General features: G+C 42.4%; 1 protein-coding gene across 3 annotated transcripts in view; it reads right to left on the bottom strand.

The window, feature by feature from the left end:
• Positions 1-10,482, bottom strand: part of zdhhc5b (zinc finger DHHC-type palmitoyltransferase 5b) — a 35,249-nt gene extending 24,767 nt beyond the window's left edge. For all 3 annotated transcript variants that reach the window (XR_004563426.1, XM_034181033.1, XM_034181032.1), the window contains exon 1: positions 10,353-10,482. The gene's annotated coding sequence lies outside the window, so the exon portion shown is untranslated. The remainder of the gene's footprint in view (positions 1-10,352) is intronic.
• Positions 10,483-14,418: the final 3,936 nt, after the last annotated feature.

Here is a 14,418-nt window from a genome sequence, read left to right on the forward strand (position 1 = left end):
TAAGATAGCATCACGCCACGCAAGATGAAATACTTCTAATTTTGAACGACGCAATTTCCGTTCTAGAACTCTTGCTTTATGTTTGAGGTCATGCAGATAATCACTGAACCAAGGTGACTGTGATTTGGGGGAGCGCGGTTTTAACACAGGTGGTGAAATCATGTCGAGTGTAGTTTTGAGCACTGAGTTTAAACTATCCACAAGTCTGTCTACTGACTGGGTATATGTCAAATGTGAAGCTAAGACATCAAGCAGTTTAGCTTCGAGTTCAGTCTTAGTTGAGGAGTTGATGCATCGCCGTGATGATATATAAGGTTGTTGTTCCACTAAACACGGCAGTGAAACTGTAAACTTAATAAATGAGTGATCAGACACCACTGATGTAAGAGGCATGATGTCAATATTCGTGACAGCAATACCACGTGTGAGAACCAGATCCACTGTATTTCCACTAATGTGCGTTGAATCCCGAATGCATTGCCGAAATCCTAATGCATCTACAATTTCCATAAATGATTTGCAGAGGGGATCAGAAGGCTTATTTATATGAATGTTAAAGTCACCAACGATCAGAATGTTATCTACACTAGTTGACAAGTTAGAGATGAACGCACCAAATTCATCTAATATTACCAATATAGTAATGGGTATTAAGTTTGGAAAGCAAATCCCTGTATGATTTTTATGGACACGACTACGGAAGCAGGCCACAGTCTCAACTTGTTGAAATTCCCTCCCTGGCAAATAAACTGCACTATCACCATAGTGGATTTTCTGCACTAAATTCTCCGCTAAGCTAATGGATTCCAAACCCACATTTGTCATAAGCCTTGCAGGGTCTCTAATCACCTGCTCCGTGGCCTGCTATAGATTCCTAATGTTACCCTCCCTGTAGAGCACTATCTATGTTCGCAGACAAGATGGCGGAGCCTTCCCCAGTAGGGTGGAGGCCGTCCGGCATCAGTAAGCCACGGCGGCCCCAGAACAAAGGCCAGTTATCAATAAAGCTAAAGCCTTGCTGTCTACAAAACTGCGCCAGCCACCTATTTAATGATGTCAGCCTGCTAAACGCCTCATCAGTACCATGGGAGGGGACCAGAGACTATTAATTGATGCCGACATCTTTCTGGCAAGGTTACAAGTGCTCTCTATGTCCATTTTTGTGACCTCTGAGTACTTCATCCTGATATCATTGGTGCCAACGTGAAAAACTATGTGACTATATCTCATGTCATGTTCCTTCGTCTGTCTTCCCTTCTGCAGCGTCAGCACCCTAAGATGAGATGCAATGTCGGGAGCTCTGGCCTCAGGAATACATTTAACGTCAGCCGGTGTCTGTAACCTAACTTTGCGGGTGATAGAGTCCCCTATCACTAAAGTCCGGTGTTTCGGCCTGGAGACAGGAGTGGAAGTCACTTGTGGGCTCAGAGAATTCACATCTGACAAATCCAAGGGGGAGAACCGATTCACAGTTCACACTGGCGAGTGTGATCAGGGTGCCACAACCGGGCACCAAGCCCTACGGGGCTTCCTCCACCTAGCCACAGTCCGAAAGCTGTCCTCCACAGCCGGCGTTTCTAAGCTGATGCTAATGGGTTCGCTAGCCGGCCCAACACTAACCCTCATCTGGAGTGCCCGTAAGATCTAACTCCACTGAGCTAAGAAGCTGCTCTAACTTACGGACATGGCTCTCTAAGAGAGCCACCCTATCTTCCAACATCACGCAGGATTTACGGAGGGTGTAAAGTAGAATTAGTAGTGTACTTTGTGCACTAAGAAATTCAAGAATGTAGCCAAGCAAACTCGAGCTAACCAATAATGGATAAGCTAACCACTCCTAAGGCTCACACAGACACAAATAATTGTATTAAAATTCACAGCAGTTACACTGAAAAACTAACAGAAGTATTAAACAGGTAAAAAAGCAGCAGCTATAAAATACACTAAACAGTTAATTAACTAACAGGAGCGTAAAAAAATAAAATGAAAAAATGATGACAAGGTATGAAATAGCTAACGCAAGCTAACCACTAGCGAAAATGCTAGCCGCTTCTAAGATTTTACACAGGAGTAAAATAATTACTTAAAATTCACAGCAGTTCGACTGAAAAATGAACAGAAGTATTAAACGGGTAAAAAAGAATAGCTATAAAAAGTAACGACGGAGAGGGGAGGGGTCGACCTAGCTAGCGAATGCTAACCGCTAGCGAATGCTAAATGCTAGCGATTCACAACAGGACTGTTGTTAAATAACATTCAGAGTACATACAATTAATAACCAGAAGAGTGCTAAACAGAAATAAAATGTGAAGTTCAGAGTGGCGTCACAGCAACAAACAATCTGTCAGAAGCAAGTTGCCAGATCTGTCCCCATTGATCCTAGAATTGAAAAGGGTCTACTGATTACTGTATATTCCGGAGTACAAGTCAGGATTGCTTTTTCAATGGTTTGAGATGACCTGTGACTTAATGGTCCGATGTGATTCCGTACATTTTCATGACAGTGAAAATGAGAAACACAACATTAAACTGCCTTTTTATTAGTTTAAATTAATGAGAGAGATAAAGGGAGAAAGAGAGAGAGAGATAAACAGAAGTTCATAATGGGGCTCAATTACTTTCAGCATGCATTTAAAACAGCAGTTTTCCCAAACAGCAGAGTCTGCGCTGTGTTAACTGGCTCAAATCGTCTGAACCTCACGTGATAATCCTTTGTCATTTACTGAATGATGAACCGGAACAGTCCCAAACAACAGACTCAATGCTGTATACAGAGATTCAAATAAAAACCAGTCTCTTGTCTGATCACAAACAGGAGTTGTCCAAAACACAGGCTAATATATTAGCAGAGGCTACCTTCTTCTTCTCCTTTGAAGAATGTTGTGTAGAGCAGGAGGATGACGAAGGCAAATAACATTCTTTGTTTAACTGCACTGCACGTTTACCTCAAATGATCATCCTGTCAGTGGCTTAAAGCAGTTTACTCACATTTTGCACTTGCTGAAAACTGTTCAGCAGTTTGTTTGTAAACATTTGATTGTACTGCATTCACACCAATATGATAATCTGTTCAGCATGGGCGCAATTTGGTGGGGGATAGGGGGGACATGTCCCCCCCACCTTATCAACCAGGGGGGACAGAATATGGTGTGTCCCCCCACCTTCTGACATATATGTGTGCACTGAAGCCTCTACTGGTGGTTGGCTCTCACTGCGGTATTGTATCACTTCCTGTTCCGCACAGCGGTGTTTTGCTGTATCTGTTAGCTGTTTAATCTGCGCAGTTAGATTGATCTAGTTAACTAGATAACAATTTGTTTCACAGTGTAATCTTCACGTGCCTTAACTAAAGCACTCCCTCTGCTGAATCACCTCTAAATTATTTACACATTATTCACTTTGTGTGTTTTTAGGAATCCGCTAGCTTAGAGCAGCTACTAGCTCTTAGCCGGTTTAGCATGGCAGCTTTTCCTGTCTCTCCCGCACTTTTCTGCTCTGGGTGTGAAATGTTTAGTTATTCCTCGGCCTCCTTTCGCAGTAATGGTACTTGTAATAAGTGTAGCTTATTCGTAGCTTTGGAGGCCAGGCTGGGCGAATTGGAGACTCGGCTCCGCACCTTGGAAAATCCTACAGCTAGCCAGGCCCCTGTAGTCGGTGCAGACCAAGGTAGCTTAGCCACCATTAGTTCCCCTCCAGCAGATCCCGAGCAGCCGGGAAAGCAGGCCGACTGGGTGACTGTGAGGAGGAAGCGTAGTCCTAAACAGAAGCCCCGTGTACACCGCCAACCAGTTCACATCTCTAACCGTTTTTCCCCACTCGGCGACACACCCGCCGAGGAACAAACTCTGGTTATTGGCGACTCTGTTTTGAGAAATGTGAAGTTAGCGACACCAGCAACCATAGTCAATTGTCTTCCGGGGGCCAGAGCAGGCGACATTGAAGGAAATTTGAAGCTGCTGGCTAAAGCTAAGTGTAAATTTGGTAAGATTGTAATTCACGTCGGCAGTAATGATACCCGGTTACGCTGATCGGAGGTCACTAAAATTAATATTGAATCGGTGTGTAACTTTGCAAAAACAATGTCGGACTCTGTAGTTTTCTCTGGGCCCCTCCCCAATCATCCCGGGAGTGACATGTTTAGCCGCATGTTCTCCCTGAATTGCTGGCTGTCTGAGTGGTGTCCAAAAAATGAGGTGGGCTTCATAGATAATTGGCAAAGCTTCTGGGGAAAACCTGGTCTTGTTAGGAGAGACGGCATCCATCCCACTTTGGATGGAGCAGCTCTCATTTCTAGAAATCTGGCCAATTTTCTTAAATCCTCCAAACCGTGACTATCCAGGGTTGGGACCAGGAAGCAGAGTTGTAGTCTTACACACCTCTCTGCAGCTTCTCTCCCCCTGCTGAGACGGTGCCTGATCCCAGACCACCAATAACCAGCAAAAATCTATTTAAGCATAAAAATTCAAAAAGAAAAAATAATATAGCACCTTCAACTGCACCACAGACTAAAACAGTTAAATGTGGTCTATTAAACATTAGATCTCTCTTCTAAGTCCCTGTTAGTAAATGATATAATAATTGATCAACATATTGATTTATTCTGCCTTACAGAAACCTGGTTACAGCAGGATGAATATGTTAGTTTAAATGAGTCAACACCCCTGAGTCACACTAACTGCCAGAACGCTCGTAGCACGGGCCGAGGCGGAGGATTAGCAGCAATCTTCCACTCCAGCTTATTAATTAATCAAAAACCCAGACAGAGCTTTAATTCATTTGAAAGCTTGACTCTTAGTCTTGTCGATCCAAATTGGAAGTCCCAAAAACCAGTTTTATTTGTTGTTATCTATCGTCCACCTGGCCGTTACTGTGAGTTTCTCTGTGAATTTTCGGACCTTTTGTCTGACTTAGTGTTTAGCTCAGATAAGATAATTATGATGGTGGGCGATTTTAACATCCACACAGATGCTGAGAATGACAGCCTCAACACTGCATTTAATCTATTGTTAGACTCGATTGGCTTTGCTCAAAATGTAAATGAGTCCACCCACCACTTTAATCATACCTTAGATCTTGTTCTGACTTATGGTATGGAAATTGAAGACTTAACAGTATTCCCTGAAAACCCCCTTCTGTCTGATCATTTCTTAATAACATTTACTCTGATGGACTACCCAGCAGTGGGGAATAAGTTTCATTACAGTAGAAGTCTTTCAGAAAGCGCTGTAACTAGGTTTAAGGATATGATTCCTTCTTTATGTTCTCCAATGCCACATACAATGACAGGGCAGAGTAGCTACCTAAACTCTGTGAGTGAGATAGATTATCTCGTCAATAGTTTTATATCCTCATTGAGGACAACTTTGGATGCTGTAGCGCCTCTGAAAAAGAGAGCTTTAAATCAGAAGTGCCTGACTCCGTGGTATAACTCACAAACTCGCAGCTTAAAGCAGATAACCCATAAGTTGGAGAGGAAATGGCGTCTCACTAATTTAGAAGATCTTCACTTAGCCTGGAAAAAGAGTCTGTTGCTCTATAAAAAAGCCCTCCGTAAAGCTAGGACATTTTACTACTCATCACTAATTGAAGAAAATAAGAACCCCAGGTTTCTTTTTAGCACTGTAGCCAGGCTGACAAAGAGTCAGAGCTCTATTGAGCCGAGTATTCCTTTAACTTTAACTAGTAATGACTTCATGACTTTCTTTGCTAATAAAATTTTAACTATTAGAGAAAAAATTACTCATAACAATCCCAAAGACATATCGCTCTCTTTGGCTGCTTTCAGTGATGCCAGTATTTGGTTAGACTCTTTCTCTCCGATTGTTCTGTCTGAGTTATTTTCATTAGTTACTTCCTCCAAACCATCAACATGTCTATTAGACCCCATTCCTACCAGGCTGCTCAAGGAAGCCCTACCATTAATTAATGCTTCGATCTTAAATATGATCAATCTATCTTTATTAGTTGGCTATGTAGCACAGGCTTTTAAGGTGGCAGCAATTAAACCATTACTTAAAAAGCCATCACTTGACCCAGCTATTTTAGCTAATTATAGGCCAATCTCCAACCTTCCTTTTCTCTCAAAAATTCTTGAAAGGGAAGTTGTAAAACAGCTAACTGATCATCTGCAGAGGAATGGTCTATTTGAAGAGTTTCAGTCAGGGTTTAGAATTCATCATAGTACAGAAACAGCATTAGTGAAGGTTACAAATGATGTTCTTATGGCCTCAGACAGTGGACTCATCTCTGTGCTTGTTCTGTTAGACCTCAGTGCTGCTTTTGATACTGTTGACCATAAAATTTTATTACAGAGATTAGAGCACGCCATAGGTATTAAAGACACTACACTGCGGTGGTTTGAATCATATTTATCTAATAGCTTACAATTTGTTCATGTAAATGGGGAATCTTCTTCACAGACTAAGGTTAATTATGGAGTTCCACAAGGTTCTGTGCTAGGACCAATTTTATTCACTTTATACATGCTTCCCTTAGGCAGTATTATTAGACAGCATTGCTTACATTTTCATTGTTACGCAGATGATACCCAGCTTTATCTATCCATGAAGCCAGAGGACACACACCAATTAGCTAAACTGCAGGATTGTCTTACAGACAAAGACATGGATGACCTCTAATTTCCTGCTTTTAAACTCAGATAAAACTGAAGTTATTGTACTTGGCCCCACAAATCTTAGAAACATGGTGACTAACCAGATCCTTACTCTGGATGGCATTACCCTGACCTCTAGTAATACTGTGAGAAATCTTGGAGTCATTTTTGATCAGGATATGTCATTCAATGCGCATATTAAACAAATATGTAGGACTGCTTTTTTGCATTTACGCAATATCTCTAAAATTAGAAAGGTCTTGTCTCAGAGTGATGCTGAAAAACTAATTCATGCATTTATTTCCTCTAGGCTGGACTATTGTAATTCATTATTATCAGGTTGTCCTAAAAGTTCCCTGAAAAGCCTTCAGTTAATTCAAAATGCTGCAGCTAGAGTACTGACAGGGACTAGAAGGAGAGAGCATATCTCAACCATATTGGCCTCTCTTCATTGGCTTCCTGTTAATTCTAGAATAGAATTTAAAATTCTTCTTCTTACTTATAAGGTTTTGAATAATCAGGTCCAATCTTATCTTAGGGACCTCATAGTTGTTGTGTGGGCCGCTGAAGAGGAGGTACTGCTGGCCCACCACCAGACGGTGCCCTGCCTGAAGTGCGGGCTTCAGGCACAAGAGGGCGCAGCCGCCTCACAGGAGCAGTTGGGAGTGACAGCTGTCACTTATCACCACCCCATTACCAGCTGTCACTCATCACCACCACTTCACCACCCACAATAAAAACCAGGCAGCAACTCCACCTCCCTGCCGAGATATCGTCTACCCATCAGGTAAACACTCAGCCTTTGAACACGAATCGTTCAGCTAAACGTAAGACAGTCACGCACCCACCATCATCTGTCTGTTCTTCCTGCCAGCAGTACCAAGTCTGACAGCTGAAGACGGTGGCCACCTGAGGACTCAGGACTTGGCGGCTCCGGTGTGCTTCAGATCCGCTGGCAGTGGAAATCGTGTGGGATCCGGCTCTTCTCTGGACAGACGTCTTCTATCCTCGAGCCTGCCTGCACGTCACCTTTGTATATTTGGCTGTATTCCAAAATCTGCAATTGTCTGTATTTCATTGTGCACATTTCACAACAGTAAAGTGTTATACTTTTGGCTCATCCATTGTCCGTTCATTTATGCCCCCTGTTGTGGGTCCGTGTCACTACACTTTCCCAACAATAGTACCATATCACCCCAATAGAGCGCTTCGCTCTCAGACTGCAGGCTTACTTGTAGTTCCTAGGGTTTGTAAGAGTAGAATGGGAGGCAGAGCCTTCAGCTTTCAGGCTCCTCTCCTCTGGAACCAGCTCCCAATTCGGATCAGGGAGACAGACACCCTCTCTACTTTTAAGATTAGGCTTAAAACTTTCCTTTTTGCTAAAGCTTATAGTTAAGGCTGGATCAGGTGACCCTGAGTTATGTTGCTATAGACTTAGACTGCTGGGGGGGTTGCTGGGGAAACTGAGTGTTTCTTTCTCTTTTTGCTCTGTATGCACCACTCTGCATTTAATCATTAGTGATTGATCTCTGCTCCCCTCCACAGCATGTCTTTTTCCTGGTTCTCTCCCTCAGCCCCAACCAGTCCCAGCAGAAGACTGCCCCTCCCTGAGCCTGGTTCTGCTGGAGGTTTCTTCCTGTTAAAAGGGAGTTTTTCCTTCCCACTGTCGCCAAGTGCTTGCTCACAGGGGGTCGTTTTGACCGTTGGGGTTTTTCCGTAATTATTGTGTGGCTTTGCCTTACAATATAAAGCGCCTTGGGGCAAATGTTTGTTGTGATTTGGCGCTATATAAATAAAATTGATTTGATTTGATTTGAAACATGCTATGTCAGTCTTATGTGCAAAACCATGTCAGAATAGTATCTTTGTTTCTGCAAGTTTGTATTTTTAGCAGCATTGACTTGTTTACAACACCTGTTTCTTGTTTGTCACATTCGGAATTTTCTGGGACTGCATTTGCCCAGATTTGAAAACAAAAATAGTTGCCTCTAGGAACTAGTGTCTACACATAAGTATTGATGGACCATATGCTAATTTACTAAATTCTGAAAGTTAGAAAAGGAAATCAGAAAAGTTGTCTGGGACCTCAAAAAGCCCATCTGAAATTATTGCTTGATTTTCAAAAATCAATAATCAATAAGTGAAATGGTGTCCGCGTTATGGTCTTCTCAAAACATTAAAATTACTGTTCTGGATGCTCAGAATGCATCTGAGCTTATCTAGAAACCGTTGGCTTCTGGGGGCCTAAAGCGGCCCCCACACCTGCGAGCCTCACACTTTGTCCCCGCAATTTTTAGTTCTAAATTGCGCCCTTGCTGTTCAGTGGCTTAAAAGAAGGATTTACTCATGTTTTGTTCCTAGTACAGTGAGATCAATTAGCTCATGAGCTGTGGTCCTTAACACCGTGTGTACCTTAATGTGGAAGCTGAATTAATTTTGCTTCTAGCTGCATGAAGCGGTAAATGTGAATTATAAGTTTTTTTGTTGCTGTTGTTGTTTTTGGACAAGTGCGACTTATACTCTGGTCCAATGTATACAGTAATTACAATTAATTGTGATACTGATATAGACTGGAGGCCTGTCCAGAGTGCTCCTGTCTATCGACCGCTGGGACATGCTTCACCAACCCCTGTGACCCTTAACTGGAATAAGTGGGTTCAGAAAATGGATGGAACTGTTTAGGTTTTCTTTCTTTTTACTCTGGAGTGTTTTGAATTTTTTTTTAGGGGGGGGGGTACTTGTGGTTTCATCAAATTTGATGGTATTCCTTTCTAGACAGTCTAGAATACAAATGGAAAAGCTTTTTTTTTTTTGTGCTCCTGTGGCTGGTAAGTTGTTTGGATAATTCTGTATTCACCGCCAAAGCTCTGGAATGGGCCTTTGGGGGGGGGGGGGGGGGGTTACCAGGTTATTTCTTGGTAATTTCCTCTTGGAAATATGAAAAGAAAAAAAAAATCAATTAATCAAACTTGGTAGACAACCAACATCATCTTGAGGTGAAAAACAACTGTCACGCAGACCTCGATCACTGACAGTCTGACACACCATCGAGTGATCTGCCTCATATCTGGACGAAACAAGTCCGTGTGGTGTAAACACGTTGAAAACGGATCAGGAATAACAGTGTAATCTGATAGTTTGGACACACCCCTCTCTCCAACAATTCTCGTCGATCCGAACACAGAACTGATGACGAGATGTGTGTGTTAATCATCTCATCTGCCCTCCCCCCGACTATAATGGTTGTTAATCCTAAAATCTCTGTGGCGATCCTGTCATGTCACTAAAGCGCCGACTATCAAGAATATTTAACCCACTTTCTCTTCACGGAAACTAGAGTATATGGTGGCCATCCTTTCATCCCTGAAGACATTAGCAAACAATATTTTAAAATACATCAATCCGAAAAGGCCAGTGTAGTTCTAAATGCTCACAGCACAAGAAACCACTCCAAAATGAATGTTTCCGGTGCTTTAGAGTTGTGTTAACTTTTAAAAGTGGTGTTACTGCTCTACAAACGACTAAAACTAGAAAAAACCCGTGACTCAGTAAGCAGTTCGTTTTTAGCTAAGCTCGAAAGTTTGTTTTGCGGCGCTCCTTCACCACAGCCAAAGCACTTAGCTAACGCTAGCATGCAAGCTTCGCACTCGCGGAATGATGTTTAACTACCGGCAAAGAAAGGGCAATTCTTTCCAGTAAACAGTTATTACAAAGAGCAAGTGAAGCATAGACGACGTACCTAATGTCGAACATGCGTGTCTCGGTCTAAGTTGTGCGGGAGCGCTTTCGTTCCTGCTTAAGATAGCGGCTAACAAACTAGCAAGGCCAACAACTGATTCCCGGAAGTGCTCCGTCGGCGATCGTTCCTCAGGTGGAGATGAACAGCCAATCAGACACAGAGGAGGTATGGCCTTGTGACAACAAGGCTCGGGGCAAAACTTTTAAAAACATTATACAAAAAGGTAAAGTTGGAGTTCACCACGTAACCTCCCAAATGTGACGTTTATTCAGGCAATTTGGATGGCGTTTTAGGGCCACATAGAATTTGTTTGTTTTTTTTAGACTTCGAGAATAAACTCGTAATTTTACGAGAATAAACTAATATTACGAGAATAAATTCGTAATTTTAAGACTTCGATAATAAAGTCGTAATATTACGAGAATAAAGTCGTAATTTTACGAGAAAAAATTCGTAATATTATGAGAATAAAGTCGTAATTTTACGAGAATAAAGTCGCAATCTTACGAGAATAAAGTCATAATTTTACGAGAAAAAAGTCATATTATGAGAATAAAGTCATAATTTTACGAGAATAAAGTCGTAATATTACGAGAATAAATTCATAATTTTTACGAGAATAAAGTCATAATATTACGAGAATAAAGTCATAATATAATATATTACGCCTTTTTTTTCTCGTAATATTATGACTTTATTCTCGTAATATTACTTTTTTCTCGTAATATTACGACTTTATTCTCGAAGTCCAAAAAAAAAAAAAATTCAATGTGGCCCTAAACTCCGTCGTAAGCAATAAATGAATTGTAAGTAAAATTCTTTAATCTATGGTACGGGCGACATGGTGGTTTAGTGGTTAGCACTGTTACCTGCCTCACAGCAAGAAGGTCATGGGATCAATTCCCAACTGTGGCCAGAGTTTCCATGTTCTCCCCATGTTTGTGTGGGCTATCTCCTGAAGAAAGTGGTTGACAGTTCTTTATCAGTTTTTCTGACCAATTTTCTGTGTGGAAAAAGGTGGACATACACAGGTTTTCAGTATGAATGCAGTTGTTTTCCTTGTTGACAGAAATCTGTGGTATTTTTGTAGATATTAAATTATTGGCACAGCGGTGTTCTGCTGTATCTGTTAGAACTGAGCTGTTTGAGTTCTTTGAATTAACAGTCTTTTTCAAGACTTTTTTACTTTTTTTACTTTTTTACTTTTTTTTTTACTTTTTCACCGTGCTCCAACGCCTAAAGAAGACCTCTAACGGTCGAAACATCGCGACGGAGCACTTTTATCAGCTAACTTTCATCAGCGTTGGCAAGCTAACTAGCTTGCTAACGCTTTCGTTTTTATTTTATTTTTTAGCACTGTTGTCGTGCTGCTCCACAGCCTGTCCAGTGGATTTTTATTTTATTTTAGCACTGTTGTCGTGCGTTACCTGTGCTGCTCCACAGCCTGTCCAGTGGATTTTTATTTTATTTTAGCACTGTTGTCGTGCGTTACCTGTGCTGCTCCACAGCCTGTCCAGTGGATTTTTATTTTATTTTAGCACTGTTGTCGTGTGTTACCTGTGCTGCTCCACAGCCTGTCCAGTGGATTTTTATTTTATTTTTTAGCACTGTTGTCGTGCGTTACCTGTGCTGCTCCACAGCCTGTCCAGTGGATTTTTATTTTATTTTTACCACTGTTGTCGTGCGTTACCTGTGCTGCTCCACAGCCTGTCCAGTGGATTTTTATTTTATTTTAGCACCGTTGTCGTGTGTTACCTGTGCTGCTCCACAGCCTGTCCAGTGGATTTTTATTTTATTTTTTGCCACTGTTGTCGTGTGTTACCTGTGCTGCTCCACAGCCTGTCCAGTGGATTTTTATTTTATTTTTTACCACTGTTGTCGTGCGTTACCTGTGCTGCTCCGCAGTCTGTCTAGTGGATTTTTATTTTATTTTTTACCACCGTTGTCGTGCGTTACCTGTGCTGCTCCGCAGCCTGTCCAGTGGATTTTTATTTTATTTTTTACCACTGTTGTCGTGCGTTACCTGTGCTGCTCCGCAGTCTGTCTAGTGGATTTTTATTTTATTTTTTACCACCGTTGTCGTGCGTTACCTGTGCTGCTCCACAGCCTGTCTAGTGGATTTTTATTTTATTTTTTACCACTGTTGTCGTGCGTTACCTGTGCTGCTCCACAGCCTGTCTAGTGGATTTTTATTTTATTTTTTGCCGCCGTTGTCGTGCGTTACCTGTGCTGCTCCACAGCCTGTCTAGTGGATTTTTATTTTGTTTTTTGCCACCGTTGTCGTGCGTTGCCTGTGCTGCTCCGCAGCCTGTCTAGTGGATTTTTATTTTATTTTTTGCCGCCGTTGTCGTGCGTTACCTGTGCTGCTCCACAGCCTGTCTAGTGGATTTTTATTTTATTTTTTACCACTGTTGTCGTGCGTTACCTGTGCTGTTCCACGGCCTGTCTAGTGGATTTTTATTTTATTTTTTTTACCACCGTTGTCGTGCGTTACCTGTGCTGCTCCGCAGCCTGTCTAGTGGATTTTTATTTTATTTTCTACCACTGTTGTCGTGCGTTACCTGTGCTGCTCCACAGCCTGTCTAGTGGATTTTTATTTTATTTTTGCACCGTTGTCGTGCGTTCGCTGTTGCCGTGCGTTACTTGTGCTGCTTCATGGCCTGTCTGGTGCCTTAACTAAAGCACTCCTTCTGCTGAATCACCTCTAAATTATTTACACATTATTCACTTTGCGTGTTTTTAGGAATCCACTAGGTTGCGTAGCTACTAGCTTTTAGCTGATTTAGCATGGCGGCTTCTCCTGTCTCTCCCGCACTTTTCTGCTCTGGTTGTGAAATGTTTAGTTGTTCCTCGGCCTCCTTTAGCAGTAACGGTACTTGTAATAAGTGCAGCTTATTCGTAGCTTTGGAGGCCAGGCTGGGCGAATTGGAGACTCGGCTCCGCACCGTGGAAAATTCTACAGCTAACCAGGCCCCTGTAGTCGGTGCGGACCAAGGTGGCTTAGCCACCGTTAGTTCCCCCCTGGCGGATCCCGGGCAGTCGGGAAAGCAGGCTGACTGGGTGACTGTGAGGAGGAAGCGTAGCCCTAAACAGAAGCCCCGTGTACACCGTCAACCCGTGCACATCTCTAACCGTTTTTCCCCACTCGACGATACACTCGCCGAGGATCAAACTCTGGTTATTGGCGACTCTGTTTTGAGAAATGTGAAGTTAGCGACACCAGCAACCATTGTCAATTGTCTTCCGGGGGCCAGAGCAGGCGACATTGAAGGAAATTTGAAATTGCTGGCTAAGGCTAAGCGTAAATTTGGTAAGATTGTAATTCACGTCGGCAGTAATGACACTCGGTTACGCCAATCGGAGGTCACTAAAATTAACATTAAATCGGTGTGTAACTTTGCAAAAACAATGTCGGACTCTGTTGTTTTCTCTGGGCCCCTCCCCAATCAGACCGGGAGTGACATGTTTAGCCGCATGTTCTCCTTGAATTGCTGGCTGTCTGAGTGGTGTCCAAAAAATGAGGTGGGCTTCATTGATAATTGGCAAAGCTTCTGGGGAAAACCTGGTCTTGTTAGGAGAGACGGCATCCATCCCACTTTAGATGGAGCAGCTCTCATTTCTAGAAATCTGGCCAATTTTCTTGGATCCTCCAAACTGTGACTGTCTAGCGTTGGGACCAGGAGGCAGAGCTGTGGTCTTATACACCTCTCTGCAGCTTCTCTCCCCCTGCCATCCCCTCATTACCCCATCCCCGTAGAGACGGTGCCTGCTTCCAGACCACCAATAACCAGCAAAAATCTATTTAAGCAAAAAAATTCAAAAAGAAAAAATAATATAGCACCTTCAACTGCACCACAGACTAAAACAGTTAAATGTGGTCTATTAAACATTAGGTCTCTCTCTTCTAAGTCCCTGTTGGTAAATGATATAATAATTGATCAACGTATTGATTTATTCTGCCTAACAGAAACCTGGTTACAGCAGGATGAATATGTTAGTTTAAATGAGTCAACACCCCCGAGTCACACTAACTGTCAGAATGCTCGTAGCACGGGCCGGGGCGGAG

Source organism: Thalassophryne amazonica, chromosome 11, assembly GCF_902500255.1.
Source record: "Thalassophryne amazonica chromosome 11, fThaAma1.1, whole genome shotgun sequence".
NCBI classification, from domain to species: Eukaryota; Metazoa; Chordata; class Actinopteri; order Batrachoidiformes; family Batrachoididae; genus Thalassophryne; species Thalassophryne amazonica.